At 38.6% G+C, this 17682-nt stretch overlaps 1 protein-coding gene and 1 long non-coding RNA gene across 2 annotated transcripts in view; one reads left to right on the top strand and one right to left on the bottom strand.

Moving 5' to 3' along the window:
• The window catches only part of FOXN1 (forkhead box N1), a 42182-nt gene extending 38911 nt beyond the window's left edge, over nucleotides 1-3271 (bottom strand). The window contains 1 exon segment of the mRNA XM_030028816.2: nucleotides 3090-3271. The gene's annotated coding sequence lies outside the window, so the exon portion shown is untranslated.
• LOC115347433 overlaps nucleotides 1-17682 on the top strand; it is a 63276-nt gene that overhangs the window by 34468 nt on the left and 11126 nt on the right. The window lies entirely within an intron of this gene.

Raw genomic sequence — 17682 nt, 5'->3', positions numbered from 1 at the left:
AACCAGGATGTTTGTCTATGGGGTGAGGAGCCAGTTAGGGAAATAGCAGAGGAGCTGGCTACGATTATGAGGGCATGACTTGAATTTATGTTTGAAATGTGGCAAAAGGGTTAATTATTTCCCTAATCTTATTAAAAGTGGCATAGTGTCTTTGATAAATAGAATCGGCCAAGTCCTTAATGTAAGCAGCATCCTGTCGTTAGCACCATGTTAGGGCATTGATTCAGTAGTGACTCAGAAGAAAGAGCAGCAGCTCACAGCTCTGCTTCCTAAGGCAGACAGAATGATGCCATTCTGTGGTGATTTATTAGTGGGCTCCTACTCAGGGTATTCCAGCCTCTTTCAACCTTGCATAGCTTCTGAGAACTGCCACCTTGCTTTCAAATCTTAACTAACTGAAGAATTGCCTTGGAAAGATGTGGCACTGGCCATACTCACAGGTGTATGAGAGGAGGATTTTACTTGTACCTCTCACTTAGTCTGCATTATCTCCATAATTAATCTCTTCGTATTTCAAGCTAATGATTTGTGAGGTGCAGGATAGCAGAGAGGTGTGTTTGACCCAAATCATAAAGCTCAGGCTTTCTGAGTAACAATAGAGGACATGGCCACAAACAGTAAATCCTATCTACTTGGAAGTTATCTCCATTTACTGTTTCTATGGCTTGTAGACACCGACCTCCCAAATACTGTTTCGCTTATGCCACATCCAAAACAACACTTTTCCTTACTTTCCAATAGACACAGTCAGAAAGAGCCAGCTTCCAAAGTTTCTGCATGAGTGAGGTGTAAGCTGCTAGAATATTTTGCATCTGTAATTGTTTGGTTTATAAGCAGGACAGAGTAGTACATGTAAAAATGTTTCACTATGCACTCTTCAGTGCTTTGAGTCCCTACCTTTTAAAGGCTAAATACATGGTGGGTTTTTTTGTTTGTTTGTTTTGTTTTTCAACTTTATGCCTTTTAAATTTCATTGCATGGATTACTGCAGAACTTCTGACTTCAGATCTAGCTGTGGTCACTCTGGGCTGTAATCAAAGGCTCCTTTTGGTTCTAATGTGAATCAATTATCAATATTTTTTGCAGGACTTGGAAATTTCTGTTTCAGATTTTTTGGAGGCCATATCACTGTCTCCCTGTCCTTGGTCATTTTACAGCCTATGAAACTAGGCTATGGGATTGATTTCATGATTGAAAGTAGTTCTGCATGACACCACTTCTTGTGTTAAATTTCTGGAGTTTGCAGCCAAAAAGGTTTGACTGTTGTTGTTGTGGTTAATGTTTAGTTTCCAGAAATCCTAAACAATTATATTTTCTTTCTACTTCTGTTTTTACATAACAGATGCTCTAAAAGGACATAGTGCATTTTCTGGTTTATTTTATGTGTCTTTCTCATTATTCCCTTCAAAAACTGTATTTGAGCAGCAAGCTATTCTTCTAAAAAAGAAAAAGCCAGTTATTACAAGGAATGGATCAGAAAGACATTACTTCATGTAGATGACCCTCTTTCTACGCTTTTCTCTTTCCGCTCAGTGTTTTGCAGTAATGGCAAGTGTCTTCATGTGTTCCTGGCAGGTTCCTGTATTATATCTGTCACAGTGGCATACACATATTTCCATTTACTCCCCGAAGTACTCCACTGACTCCTATCTCAGTAACTGACACATGGCTCCAGTTATATCTAGGAACACAGCAATATTATACAAGTATCTGTGCTCACATACAAGGTAGTACTTTCTCACACTATACTTTACCTTTTGAGGCGAGTGTTGATGCTCAAATTACCAGCACGTAGTCACTTATTTCATTTATATTAATACTATTACCCATGTTCATCTCCCCCCCTCACCGGGATGAAGGGTAAACAATGTGCTTTAGTTGTGTATTTTCTTGGCTGCATATATAATACAAGGTATCACCTGGCTGAAAGCAAACTACACAATCCTTTACTCCTTAAGAAAGATGCACTGTAGGTATTTAATATTTTTTGTTCTTCTATGCTCATAATTAGTTATAAACAAAATACATACATTTTCAGTCTAAAACTCATCCAGTTCAACCTAGATCATATCAGTATTCAAGTTAGAAACATATGATTCAGGTAAACCAAAGTGAAACATTTATAGAACAAAGTCTAATTCCCCAAGATTTAATCTGATGTCCAGTAAATTTGCAGGTGGGCCAAGAGTGAATGATGGCTAGTTGTTATTTATAGGTTTGATAATTATTGTGTTTGCAACACAAACAGTTCCCTTCTTGCTGGAAATCTAACAGTCTGAAACCAAGAAGTGAAAAGAAAGCGATATACTTCCTGTGCATATAAAGAAATAAGAAACAAGTTTCCATTTGCAGTACTCAGATTTAGTAATTTCTGCAGTTAACACATCCTAGCTTCTGGATGTCACTTCAGTCACATTTCAATATAGGAGTAAGTCTAAAAAAAAGTTTTCATCTACTACTACAAAACACACGAGGCAAAAGTAACATTTAAAACGGAGGCCGTAGTAAAAGCAAGCTGGATTTCAAAACATATAACTTCGCAAGTTTTTTGATTCACCATTGGAAAAATTTGAAAGAAATCTATTATGAATCTGTGAGACATGAGACTTCCCACTTTTTTTTAGAAATACTTCTCCTGGTTTGTCTTTCTGTTATTTAATCTTTTTTTTTCCAGGTAATGGTAAACACTTCCAGCTTTCTTTGTAACTATGGAACAGATAGTAGCTTAGTTTAAGCTAGTATACACCCGAGACAAGAGGAGCTTTTTTTTTTTTGCTTTGGGAAATCACCTACAGTCTTCATTTCTCCCAGTACTAGACCAATGGATCTATTAACTTACCTGGTGTTTTCTTGACTTCTTCTCTTGCTACTCTTCACTCGCGGCTGATAAATACCTATAGGAGTTGCTGAGGAATGGGATGTAGGTGCTGACCTTCCCCTTCCCTCAGCCTGAAGTTCTTCAAAGTCAGCCTCAGGGACTTCAGATTAAATAGATGAGCCAAGGCAAAAGAGTTCTGCTCCCCCTTCCGTTTGGCTTTCACGGCTGAATTCTAAAAAGCTATATGAAGTTGTCAGAGGTTTCCTCTTACCTTTTTACTGAAGCAAAACGGCGTGCTGCTGCTCCAGGACAGGATTAGGTCATTCAAACAGCCCTGCAGAGAGAGTGGAGGCTCAGCGGTACAGAGTCTCCAAAGGCTGGAAAGATCTGATTTTACATCAGGTGAGAGAAGGCAGCTGGCTAGGCAAGCCAATAATTATGATATCAGCTCTTGTTCGCCTCGGGCAGTCCTGCATTTAATAAGAATACAAATATGACTAAGCTGCAGGTTTTTTTTCCTTGTTCTCTTGGTAATTCTTCAGAGAAGTTGGGCAGGTATTGAGCTCTAACTGTCTAGAAAGAGCGTGCTCCCTCTCAACCTCTCTGTTTTTCTTTTGATTTAAAATACCCATCTGTTGCTGTGTTTTGCAAACCTATTATCCACCTGTGGTTGTTAAAAAAACTCTTTCCTGGCATGCATTTTGCCATATTATCAGAAAGCATTCAGCTACCAGAAATAGGCATCTTTCTTGCATTTGTTCAGTCTGAACTCTCATCATGGAAAGGAACTGTGGCTCCATCATAGAATGTCAAAACATGTTGCAGCATTTAAGTGTAAGAGGAACACTACAAGACCAGTATACTCAAGGTAATATTCCTTTCCCAAACCAGAATGCTTTAGCACAGTCATAAAAATATAACTACATTGGAGAAGCGTATGCATTTGTGTGGGCATGTATGTATATATATTTATGTGGAGAGGTTTGTTTTTTGTGTGCAGGTATGTAGAGAGGAATATGAGTTTAAGTGTGCAATTGCAGGAATATGTATTTCTGCTGCCCTTACCTGGCTTTGTGCACACTCTACAGTCCCCTACACAAACCTGATCACACCTACTGTAATAATACTTACCTACCTCATAGGGTGTTGTGAGGATTAATTAATGTTTGTAAAGTGCTTTGAAGATGAAAAGCCTTGAATGAGTGCTAAATATAATTATCGTCATTCCACAAAACAGTAGAAACATCTTTGCGGCCCCCAGGTTATTGTATAGGTACACCCATGTTTATCTCCCACGATTATGGTAAGATACTGAATAAGGTCTTGAAACTTTGATAAAAACATGCTCTCTGCTTTGGAGGACATATTTATATTCATGTTAAGTTCATGCTATTCATGAAGTGTTTTTGTGATTCTTGTTGCAGAATACTTCACACAGATTTGTGATAGAAAAGATCTACCACGGCATCCACATGTCATAATAATAGAACCGGTGGAAGAAAAGCCATGTTTTTACCTGTGATAAATTATTTCCTATCAAGAGTTTGCCGGTTTGATTTTCTTAGATCTATCAGGAACTTCTGATACCAGAAATGAAGACTGTCAATTTATCTGCTGGATCTTGTAGAGATAGTAGGCATGGAGTGTTGGTGGATATGCTCTTTCCTGTCTGGAAGATCTCAGAGATAGTGCTGGATAATTACTTGTCCTTTCCAAGGGCTTTCACATTTGATGTTCCTCAGGGTTACATGTCTAAAGCTGGCAGGGAAGATTCTGAGATGGTTTGGGCTACATTCGACATCTTTACTTAAATATTCCCAAATTCTGCACTACCCTTAATTTACAATTCTTACTCTGATGGCTGAGACAGACAAATTTGAGATAGTTTGATGTTAGTAACTTGGGTACTAACTGCAATGGCCCAGAACCAAAGTAGACTAATGGCCTGATTATTAACCCAGTCTCTGTAGTGAGCTTTGCAGCCTGCCTTGAAATCCAGACTGCTGCAGCTATGTAGTTACTGGTACCTAAGTTAGCTAGTTTAACATTAACTTGTTGGGTGTGTTTACTTCAGCTGGCGTCACAGGTCGATTGCAGTGCAGAGATAAAATCCTGAATGAAAGTGAACCACTGACTGGCAACCATTATCTCCTCTTTCCTGGGATAACTATCAGGAGGAAATACCTAGAGGAAAGGGGGGTGTCAGTATTTGCTGCAGACTTTTTCTGTTTCTTACCAATGTGTATCACAGCCTTACATCAACATCCACTTTTGTGGTCATAAAGAGCACAGCCCATCTAGCCGTACTGCTTTGTAGCATTTCTCCTTTTGACTGGCAAAATAGTTTTGTAGAATTTAAGGTCAGTACTTTTTTTTTTTTTTCTTTTTTTTAATCACAGCTGTCTTATAGTCAACTTGAAGAGTTTTGTCAAACCAAACCAGCTTGGTCTTCAGGAGCTGAAGCCATATGGCACAAGCAAAGAACAGAAGAGATCAAGAGGCTTACATCAGAACAGACTTAGTTTTGTCAGATCCAGACTAGACTATTGTAATGAGATAGCTTTGTATCTCTTCTTGGTCTGAGCTTTTATTGAAAGACTGAGGTGTTTAGTTGGTGTACTGGCAGCTGTTCTAAACTGTTAAATTCTGTTCCCAGGTCTGATCTTTCATTTTTGGGGGGGGAAAAAATTGCAGCCATCAAAGTTGCAAAATAAATATTCAAAATGTGAGTCAGTGGAACCAATTCAGTGATGTCTGACTGAGACTATAGTTTGAAGTAATAATGTCAGCAGGTGGAAATGGCTCCTATCTACTTTCATGAGGGCTCAGCTTCCCATTGAAGATTATGAAAGTGGCAGTGCTGTTTGGTACTTCCATACAGGCAGTAGTGCAGAGGGAAAAGAAATGGCAGTCTGCATAACTGACATGGCATGATGTCTTTATAATATGTCCACAATGAGTGGCTCAAGAGCCTGCTTCCGTATTTGTTTCCCTTGCTTAGGGGGAGTCATCCTGCATGATCTGCTTCCTGTAGTGTTACATTTTGGCATCTTGGTATATGAGGTTATTTTGTAATAGAAGCTGGAAAAATATTATTATCTTCTTATGTTCTACCGTTTGATCCTTGTCTCAAAATTTTTTCCTGGACTAGCTAGTGCTTTTCAAAGCAAAGCACTGGAAATGGATAAGCTGAGCTCAACGGCATGCATGACACTATGTGTCTAATTCAGAATGTTTGATCGATGTTAACGTAAAATGTTCTTGGACTCCCTTGCACAGAAAACCACTGTTGACCTCATTATAAACCCCTCTTGCTATTTAAAATTGGCAAGAACTGTCTTGTTGATCTGGAAATTTGTGAGTGAGGAGCACTCCCTATGAACTTACTTCATTTTGTGCCCAACCAGAGCATAAATTCATTCCTTTGATAAAATATTCTTATTTAATTTAGTAGTGGGATAATTGCTTATTTTTAATACATTGTTTATATTTTATTATGCAGTGATGGCAGCAGTATTTGTTATCATAAATAGCTTTGTAGGCTTACAATTTTTGTATCCTAACATTTGGATGATAAGCTTACAAAATTACTTAAGACGTAATCTAACCAGCTATTCTGCCACCATTAAATAGGAAAAGTGGCCTAGCATCTCTCCCTTGGGATCACCTGAGGGAAGACACACCTGGGTGTAACTTAACCGTCTGCTGTGCTGCCTTTAAATAGTAGTCAGGGCTTGCTTTTTATCTTCTGAGATATCCCTAGGGAATACACACCTTGGTTTAACCTACATACACTTCAGCCCATTTTTGTCCCTAAGAAATAATCCCAAGTGCATTTATCTGGTAGTTTAATGTGTCTAGAAAAACGCATTGGTAAACTGAACTTACCAATGTCAGCATTCGATGTATTTAAGAGTATCATTCTCATTCCCTTCCGAGCCCCTTCTTTTGACAAAATATATCTTCTGCCCTATTGTTGTTATAGCTTAGAGGAGCTGTGAGATGCAGTGTTCAGTTGGAAGATTGAAGGGGCGTCTTCTCTGGGGAGATCTGAATTCACCAGGGAGATCTGAATTATAGTCTCTAAATCTGGCACGCCCATAAGATGCTCTTTTGTTGGCATTTGCAGAACTTTCTGTTTGTTAATTGTTTAATCTTAAATTAAAATATAAAGAACCATTATTATATATGAAATATTGTTTCCTGACCAGTGATTTAGTGTTGCCTATAAAGCATAGCATCTGTAGCAATGTGACAGCCACTATAAGCTATTATTGTTATTTTAGAAATGAGGATGAGCTCAAGACGTGGTGTTAGACTTGACTCTGTGCCTTTCTGCTCTAGGTGAAATTCAGGTAGGTGATCTAGACACGTGTTATAGTCATTGTGTCATCTAGCAATATGTTTTGTTTTGCTTTTTTGACATGACTGCTATTAGTATGCAACTTTCAATACAGAAGTGAGATAATTAATTTAAGACAGAGATATTGGGCTAATGGGGTAATAATCTCTTGTTCTGCTCACAGGTTTATTTTGTCTTGTGCTTAGTTATTTGTTCCTTATAACTATTCAGTATCATATGACATGTTCAGGACCCTGTATTGTGCCACAGCAGCTGGATCTTTTTCCTGTCCTCAGGAAGGAATGCTCATTCCTCCTTGGAGCTGATTGCTGTATATATGTAAAGTTTCAGACTTCAGAATCAGGTTAAAATGTCCTGTAGTGTATCATAAACTTTCTTCTCTTCTCACAGAATGTAATTTGTGAAGAGTTGGCAACATTCTGTCAACTTTCCCTTTTTTATTGACATTGCACTTCAGAAAGAGTCTCTTGTGATTTTCTTCCCTTTTTTTGTTACAAGGTTAACAGAAAGAGAGAAAGCTTTCCTAGCCTGAAGCTGCTGGATAAGTGGTAGGTTGGCAGGCTGTCTTTGTTTGTTTGGTCTTATGGCTTCTTCATTTTTGGCTGCCAGGCTTTTTCTAACATCACAGAGTTGTGCAGAGCGAGGCTATTGGGGAAGTTTTGGTGACATGACAATAATAAGGAGAAAGTCTACTTTACGTCAGTTTCCAGAGCACAGTAATTTGATGAATGCATTCTCTGTCAAAGTCAAGAATGTAGAAGAGTGTGGCCAATGTCAGAAGACAAATGACTGACTCCTAGCAGTGTTTCATTAAGCCACCTGACAATGACACTGGAAACTTTGGTACTGATATTGGAGTGAAAAGAACAGTTGGCTGGTCCTCTGTTTAGTCACCTCTAACTCCTCTATCTAAATAGAACTTTCTAAAGGTCAGACCACGTAAGATTCAAAGAAGAATGCTATTGCATTCTGGTTTTAAGGCCCTGAGGGACTGTGGGAGTTTCAAGAACATGCGGAGCTACAAGCGAGGCCTTTGAACTGTATGAGTCTTCCAAACCCAATCCTGTCACATTCAGGATTCTGAATAAGTTATGCAGGTTTGGCCACTTAGCGCTAAGGCATAAGCAATGAAATGATCACTCATACATTACTTCATATTATTGCTTCTAAGGCTTGCTGCCTGCTCTTTTTATTTTCCATTTATTTTAAGCTGCAAGATGATTTCAAAGGTGTTGAATAACCCACACCTACCCCAAATAGTGTGCATCTTTTAGTTCTCAGGCTATTTTCTGGTCTGTTCCTCCTTGCTGACATTCTATCATGAACACGCAGCATCCTTTCTGGAGCTGTGACAGAGCTTAGAAACAACATTTGTTTGTGAATGACATGCGATGTTGCTTTGTGGTACAGATGGAGCATGTTAGCAATTTACTGTACTTACTCTGCAACCCAAGATGAAACCGATTCTATTCTTGCACCATTCCTTTACAGCAGCTGAAGAGAATCTGTTTTGAATTGTTTGAGGATCTCTCGTGTAGCACTCAGAACAGTGGAGTGTGCTCAGAACCTGCTGTACTTCCCCGCTTGCAGAAACTGCTGTATCCCTTTCAAAAAACTTACGAATTTGCTCACAACTGAAATATTGCTTTTGTATTTGCCTTGCTCAACATATTTTCTGTAGAAGTCTAGGAATACTGAAGCTAGAGATAAAACAGTACACCTTCTCTGTACCACAACCTTTAACCAAGTTTCTAACCAGTTAGTGACATGATTGGTTCTAAACAGGATGATTAATATTTAGCTAACTAGAAGACAGCTAACAGTGTTTTACTCCTGCCAGAGGCTTAGGCTAGCACATGATTATCTTCTTATAACTGGCTTGGTAGAAGTGTGTGTGTGTTGGTTTGGTGTTGTTTTTTTTTTTTTTTAGCCCCTTAACCATGTCTAATAACCAGTACAACTGGTCTGTCTTCTTCCTTTCTTGGAGTGTGCTTACATGTTCCTAACTACAGTGCTCCATAAGCAGCTAGTGCCAATACATGCACACCCTTTTAGCGTTTCTCCTCTTCCATAGACTTTGGGGGGACATTTGTCCTAAGCTTCCCAAAATGCACCGATAATATTAATGTGAGAAATACAGATGTATAAACAGGATTAGTAGACTTGTATTGCAGAAAAACTGTTTTGGGAATACAACTCAAATTTAGTTCTTGAAACGTGAGTTTCTTATGAGCTCATTAAGAGAACATAGTTATATCTGCAGTATCTATAGGCAAAGCCGACAGGTGCTTAATATCATCAAGGTGTTATCTCAAATTCTGCCAGCTATTATTGTATTGATTTGAAACAGAAAGAAAAAGTGAGAAGAGTTTACCTGGGACATTCAAAAGGACTACCATACTTGGGTTTTCCTAACCAATTATCATGCAAACACAGCCTGGGATGAATTATTTGACACAGTCTAGGACATTGCTTGGATTTGGGGAGTTACACAGCACGTTCAGCAGGAAGGGTATGGAGCTATACCTGGCTGGTAGTCAGGTAGGGTTCTGAGCTGGCCTTCCTAGCTCCTGTATGCAAGACTTTAGAGCCATTAGGTCAGTAATCAGAACTGTGCAAGAGAGGTTTCCCCCATCCTGTCCAAAACCTTTTCACGTCTTGCTTGGGCAATCCTTCCTTCATCTTTATCTTCACACACAGTAGTGGAAAACATAAAACCTTGTGCTTCCGCAAACAGCAGTTGAAATCATCCCAGAGGTATTATCTTAGAAACTAGAAAATGATTCAATGAAAGAAGGAATGAATCATATAAATACTCAAAGTGTTGTACCTCAGCAATGTCCCTCCCTTCTTAGTACAAAGCAAAGAACAAAAGCAGGCTGCTGCCTGGCATGGGCCCCTCCTAGATGACTTACTGGGACTGTGAAATCATCAGAAGCCTCAGAAAGAAGTGCTTATGCAGCGTTTATGGCTTGATTTTCTTCTCTTCAGTTCACTGTAAGCATGGAACCGGTAGCTGTGTTCTCTTGAATGCCTGCATATATTCTAGAAGGTGGATGAGAAAGGGCATGGACTGAAGCAAATATTTTATGTTCACAGATTTCTGGGTGGCTTTTACATTTCAGAAACTGAAAATGGATCTGTAGAGATAAAACATATTGCGTGGAAGAGGGGCATAAACACTATAAGGTCATGAAAATATGAAACCACATTTTCATTGCTGAGGATGATATTAAACACTCTCTTAGAAAACAAGTAATGTGAAATTGTGTGGTCTGTTCGAATGGAAAGTTATAATGGGAGGTAAAAATCCTGAACAGGCCATTAATTCCTATCTGGCAGACAAATTGAGATCGCTTTAGCACTTAGAGGAACTTCAGTGAGAACGAAATATTGATCTCAGATTGCCAGGTTTAAAATGAAATGTATGAGATAAAAGAGTCAGAGTAACCCACTGTAAAGAGTATTCAGTGCAAATTATTTTATGAAAGATCATTGTACAAAAGATGAAAAGAATTAAGGAGCATATAAAGAAGTAATTGCAAATGAAGTTTTCATTCTAAATTCAGTTAAAAATGTTTCATCTTCTCAAGCAAGTATTATGAGTTCATGTGATTTTCCAAATGCTCCAGTCTGTAAGGTTTCATAGGAAGCAACAGGATTTGTTCACCTTCACTGTCAACTCTTTGTAAGTCCTTAGTTTTAATGGTTTGCTCAGTAAAATGAGAATACACTGCAGCTACTCTACATTGTTTGAATGTCTCTTTGCCAGTGTGGTTTTTTTATTTTAATTTTTTTTCTCTCTTGTTTTTTTGCACAGTATGCTTTTCACTCAGGCTCTTGTGACATCAGTGGCGAATGTCTGTGAGGAATTGCCTCAGGCCAGTGTGACTTTCAAAGGATAAGACAATTTGTTACCTTGCCAATGAACAGTTTATTACATTTCTAATTATTGTTATTAGTCTAGCAGGTGGTGCCATGCATGATATTTTTACAACTGCCAAAGTTGCAGGTACTTCTTTCATGACAGAAAATAACCTGAGTAAGATTTAAAGAAAAAACAGGCATTCTGCTGTAGTATGTGTTTGATAATTCTTTGTGCTAACATAGTGTATATGGCACCTGGCTGTTTTTAAATCTTAAGCTGAAACATACTGATTCTTGAAAGATTTTGTTGTGAGACCAATTGTAATTAGAGTGTGTTAGCAGCCTAAGTTAGATACGAAGGTATCTCTCCCTCCCTCTCAAGCTCTTTCCTCTAATCTTTATTACTCTACTTGTTGTGTAAATTAAAGACTCATCATATTTATAAACTAACTCGAGTTCACGTTAATCAGCAGCTAAGAATGCTAAATATTCTTTCCCATTGCAGTTCTAAGTTCCTAAACATAGAGACTTTGCTTTGTCTGGTTTGTAGGGTTGCATGTAGTCAGATACAAGGGAAAAAAAAATGATAGAAATACCGTGTGTGCATTTTGGTATGGGCTAATGCAATACCATCCCTTTTGAACAGCACAGTCCAGTTCCACCCTCCTCTATCTGTACAGAACAGTTGATAAAGCATGTCATGCCTTTTGCTTTGTCATGTATTGTGTGGCAAAACATACTTTCTCAAACAGTTTCACGTTACTTATTCTGCTCCAGTAAATACTGAATGATTTCACATCACACTATTACTGAAGAGAAGAAATTAATTCAAAAGGAATAGAGCTAGGAAATAAATTTGCTATTTTCATGGCCAGCGGTATGTTGGTCTCAAGTAATTGCTATTGCAATAGCAGCTGCTTTGTTCTTAGTCATGCGGTTACTATCTCAACAAACATGAAGCATGTTTGTCTGTTATTCTCATGATACAAAGAAAGATGTTCTTGTAAAAAAAATAAAATCAATTTATTCTTTTTATATATAACCCTCTTTGCTTCTTCCTTATTTGCCCAGGAATATCAAACAATCATATTCAGGACAACCAGACACTTAGATTTGTTACAGTTAATCCAACTGGATTTTACTGTATTATACTTTACTTTGAGGAACTAAGGAGACGGGACAGTCTTCTTGTCCAGCTCTGTCTCTGTCCCCTACCTGGATGTTTTGTGATAGGGCTGCATTTTGACAAGACAATGAGTTTCCTTAATGCCACATTTATGTCCTGTAAAAATGGAACGTAAACTGGCAGCAACAGGAAATAAAGTGGTGTGTCCTGTAAGGAAAATGAATTGATACAATGGTTTAGTACAAGATTTAGTGTTTTTGTCTTTCTGTGACTTGGAGGAACTGCAGCTGTGCTAGAATGGTTTCAGGATTTGGCTGACTTACGTATGCACCCGCCAGGGCTCCAGGTAAAAACTGATCTTGCTGGAGCAGAGAGCATGGGCATGTTTTGGAGTCATTCCCTGCAGGGGCTGTTCAGCAGGTACAGTAGGCCAAAAGTGGCACTGATTCAAAATAGTGGCTAGAAAGATATTACATACTTGACTGCACCTGGTGCAGAGGAAACTAAAGATGTCAGTCCCCTCCCCTTTCCCCATCAATTGTCTCATATTTCTGAGATACAGGTGTGTGGTTACAGTGTAAACAGACCAAAGATTTTTCTTCTAGGCTAATAAGCTGCATGGTTTTTTTCTTAGAGTACCTCTGCCAAAATATAGAAACATACAGTATGAACTCCTGCACTTCCACACACCCTGTGCACACTGGGGAGAAAGACTTCTGTTTCTGGAGCCAGGATTGCAGACAGAACCTGCCCCTCTGGCAGCTACACTTCAGTCTTTTCTGAATATATTTCAGAATTTTTTTTTTTGTCTTGTCCATACACCATGCTTTCTATCAAATGTCAGAGCATCTTAAATTAAGAGATAATGTATGAGCATGAAAGTAGAGTTTGTTTTTTCTGTGCCATTCACTGATCTTTCTGTTGTGACTATCCAGAAGGACTGTAGCGCTAGCTGTGGTCATTGGCTTTCACCACTAATTAGAGGAAAAACTGTTCTGTCTTCATCCCTAAGCTTGCAAGTCTCTAAAAGTCATCTGAACAAATTCTGATGATGTTACTACTTTCTGTGTAGCCTGGATGATAAAGATGTAACACTAAAGGAATTACAAAGATTATTTCAGATTGGCTAGGTAGTATCTTCTGAGGCTACTATTTCTTCAGTACCGGTTGTAGCTCTTGATACCACAACACCACTTGCTTAGGTCTAAGGAGAAAAGAAAAAGCACAGGTGTGAGGAAGCTTGCATTGTACAACTGTGTTATCTGCAATGCAGACAAATGATTTATGATTGCATGTTTCATGTAGCAGGAATGATATTGCCAGAGGTAAGAATAAGGAGGAAAATTCAAACTCCCTTCGGGTGACAGACATCTTAAAAATAAAGAGGATCCTTTTGAATTTTCTGGCAAGTCTCATCAGGATAGTCCTACAGCAAAAAGGAAAATGTGACTTTCCCTTTGCAGTCACTACAACTGCCCCAGAATAACCACTACTCACTGTCTAAGATCCCCTTGATAGGCAACCAGGAAAACTGGTACCATAACAGCTAACTGTACTGAGACTGTATTCCCCTTCTGCTTTTGCACACAACTTGCTTTTCTGACATTGTGCAATTCCATATTAATATGGACATTAGTTTCACGGACAATTCTGACCACTTTTCCTTTTGTTTTATAGAAAGAAATGAGAAGTTCTATAATCAGAAGAATTAATGAAATTTGGTGTCCTAGGGCTTTCCGTTCCCTTCCAAAGAGTGGAAGGCCCTAGGTCCCAGTGGCAGGTATTGGGAAAACTTGAAATTGCTCTGCTTCTCGTAGACTGGACAGGGATCAAGGGAAATGAGGAAATTCCTGTAATGCTGTTAGGTTGGCAAGAACACCTTAATACTAATCTTAAGTCGGCTGAATAGTATAAACTTGAAGCAGTGTTAAGTTCTGATGTTTTAGTTGATCATACTTAACGTTAATATTTCAAGTACAGTGCCATCTAAAAGTAGTCACAACTAATGCTTTATCAAGATAGATGCCTTACACAGGCATACAAGGTCTGAGCCTTGAAGCAGTTGCATCTAAATCATGCATAACAATATATAAGGGTTGAACCCTTGAATTAACCGTTCTGTTCCTTCTCTATTTTCAAGTTAGTTTATGCTTTGTTTTTTTCCTTTTCTGACAATTTGAATCAATTTTATTAATTTTGCAGCTATGCTGTCATGCACTGCCTTTGAAAAGTATTCCTCTTGTTCCATTACTTTCCCCCTAGCGATTTAAGGGTGTTTTCCAAGGAAGATCAACACCAGACTAGGTGCTTGGCCTGGATTTAGGAACCTTGGGCATGCCCTGGTGGAGTGTCTGCAGCCAGTAGATGGCACATTGCAAGGCAATCTGCACATCCTGAATAGCAACTTGACGTCTGTTAGTATGATTAAAGGATAAATAATATTAAATGTTTCTTTAATAGGAGAAAATGCATAGCATTGACAGTAGTGATTAAGTCCTATTAAACAGTTGTTATTTTGGACACCAGGTGATTAGTACATTCAAACCACTTCATTTCCAGACTTTGGCACCTTGGTCATTACTAACTCAAATCATAAAGTTCAGTGAATCAAGTTGTAAATAGTTTTATTGGTTCCGTGTTGGAAAAAAATTGAGGGTTGTGAAATTCCTTGATGATTTAAAGTTACATATTTCCTAAGTCCTTGTGTTTCTATTTTCTGTTCTTTATTTAGTCATTCATCATTGCAGAAATTTTAAACTCTGTTTCTGCCTTTGCAAACCCTAAAACCAACATGCTAATTGAGAGCAAAGAAGAAATTCTTAGAACAAATATGCCAAATGGAAAGAGTTGGAGTTTTGCACTAAGGTGCACACTACTGCCAACATGCCATAGTTATCTGAGGGAGGAATTACCTCCAAGGACAAGAGTGGAACTGCTCTTACTGCTTCTGGAGAAAGGTCCATATTTACATACATGCTGATGACTGTTGGATAAAACACAGGACCTTCATGTTTCTGTTGGTTTGTATTTTGTTTTCTGAAAATATTTTTCATCTTTTTGAGAATTATTTTATGGCCATTATATGATAAAGCTTCCTTCAAAGCAGGTTTTGTTTTTGGTTTTGTTTTTTTAATGAAAGCTTAGGAATTAAATTGTAGGATCTAGATATATTCCAAGGTTTCAGTGCTATACAACAAGGCTTCCTTAAAGTTCATTTTAATACCTTTCAAGTGACTGACAGCAAATTTTTGGTTTCTCCAAACCAACTTGAGGATTAGAAAGACATGGCGCTATCCTTCTTTGGCTTTAAAATTGTCATGTGTTCTGTTAAGTCTGTTTATGATTTCAGTGCTTGACGAAGTGACCCTTGCATCACTTACATGCCACTTTACAAATTTCTGTCAAGATGTTTATGATGAGGTGCCTTTCTCAATGTAAGCTATTTTCATTGCCGTAATAGCCTGCTTAAAATTCATCTGGTTTTCTGGTGTGGTCATGTGTTGTAGAAATGTGTATGTTTACCAGGGTAAGTCCGTCATATTCTCTTAGGTGTACATACATGTATGTGCCTGTAGAACTTGTGTATGTGCGTGTGTATGCGCGTGTGTCTGGGCAAGGCAAGGCAAGACAGCACCATAACTCCAGGGAAAATGGAGGAGGTGACTGCGAGTCACCCACTTACTCACTGGCATATACTGTGGGAAACCTGTGTTTTGTGGTTTTGTAGAGCACTCGCTTTTTAGACAAGACAGGCAAGAAGGCAGACATCCCCTTCTCATTAACAAATTTATCACTTACAACTCTTATGTAAAACAAACTTAGTGTCAACTCTGAAATGAAGAGCTGCATTGGAAATCACACCTAACTACAACAGGTGCTGAGCTGGCAGTTTCACAGAAGATTGTGAAATTTGATCACACAATGGGAAATAGAGCCACTCCTTGAGGGCAATATCTGGAAACATAATGGGGAACCACCCTTCAAAGGTGATCTGTGTAATAATGGGGCTTAGAAACACTTTCTACCTGCTTTGCTTAGAAAATTATGAACGTTTTTAATAGTGTTACTGGTTTTTGCACAAGCACACTATATTTAGCTGTACCTCAACTCGTCCTGCGCTGAGACACACCCAAGGCAATAAACTGCCCAGTGCGTACTTGCTACTACCATCACTTCAAGGTGGAAACTATTAATGAAATTTTCCGTTCTCTTTATGTCCTGGTATTATTGTTAGCTTCTCTTCTCTGTCTACAGATTACAGCTTTTCACCCGTATTCTTCTGGAAGCTGGGCATTTGTATAACCCTTGAGTAACTTTCACTGCAGCCATTTTCTGGGAAGTCTCTATATACTCATACATGCTAATGAACATGGAACACCCAGCATTATTGCATTGGCCCCATGACACTCTGTGCTACTTGATGTCTCTCTTCTTTCTTCTTGAGATTGCCATAAAGATTGCACCTGTGCTCCTGCATGTACTTATGCACACCACAGCCTCTGAATAATGTAGACTAATAGAAAAGACTTCAAAGAATCATAACACAGTTTTAAAGGGCTGGAAGGAGAGGCTGATGGGAAATGTTATAAGAATTCAACATTTCCTGCTTAGCTAAGCAGTAATTTAGAGGGACATGTAAACTACGTGCAAGTATTTCAAAGAAAACAAAAAGCAAACAAAAGCTATGCACACTGCCCTGATGCTGTAGACAAAGAGCAAAGAAGGGAGAGGTTTGCAGCAAATCATCTGCTTGGGTTTGTCATTTTGTTAGGTACTCAGACACGGGGTGAGCAGTGTAATGAAAATATTTAGACAGATTTGGATGTTATTTGATAGAGGTAAATGCAAATGGAAAGAAGATGGGTGGTTTAGCAGTGACCTGAGCAAGTCATTATGTGATTGAAATCAATTACCCAGGACCTCATTAGCAAAAGAGAATAAATGTCCTTCCTTCTTGTGCTGTGGATATTCTATTGGATCCCTATCACACATCAGATCAAAACACTATCTTTCAAAGCCACTGAAGGGTTAATACCAGGCTGTTCTTTCTGAGACAGTGATTTTCCAGAGCAACTGTGCTTGTCAGGCCAATGAAGCTATCAGGGCAAAGGGAATCAGTGATCAGCAGATACCACAATTTTCTTGACAGTTGGACCTGGAAAGAAACTACTGCAGGTCAGTGAATTCTAACATTTTATAAATCAAATGTACACTGCACATTGTCCTTGTCTCCTAATAATTAGGACAGAGAAAGAAAGAAAAAAGATTTTCAAGAGCATGCATACTATTTTAGAGTGAAATTCACTCACATTCACTCTCATTGCACCAGTATGGTTCAAGTAGGATTTCAGAAGTGCAACAGACTTCGTGCAAAACTTAGGCAGACAACAACTGAACAAAGAATTTAGCGCAAAGTTCAGGGGCACATATTGCATAACTGATCTGTCTGAACCCAACCTCATTTATGGTACTAAGTGCTTAATTTGGCAAAGCATCTTTGGATATTCC

Source organism: Aquila chrysaetos, chromosome 10 (assembly GCF_900496995.4).
Source record: "Aquila chrysaetos chrysaetos chromosome 10, bAquChr1.4, whole genome shotgun sequence".
Classification (NCBI taxonomy): Eukaryota; Metazoa; Chordata; class Aves; order Accipitriformes; family Accipitridae; genus Aquila; species Aquila chrysaetos.
The sequence above is the reverse complement of the archived record's forward strand: the minus strand, read 5'-3'. Positions and strand labels throughout refer to the sequence as shown.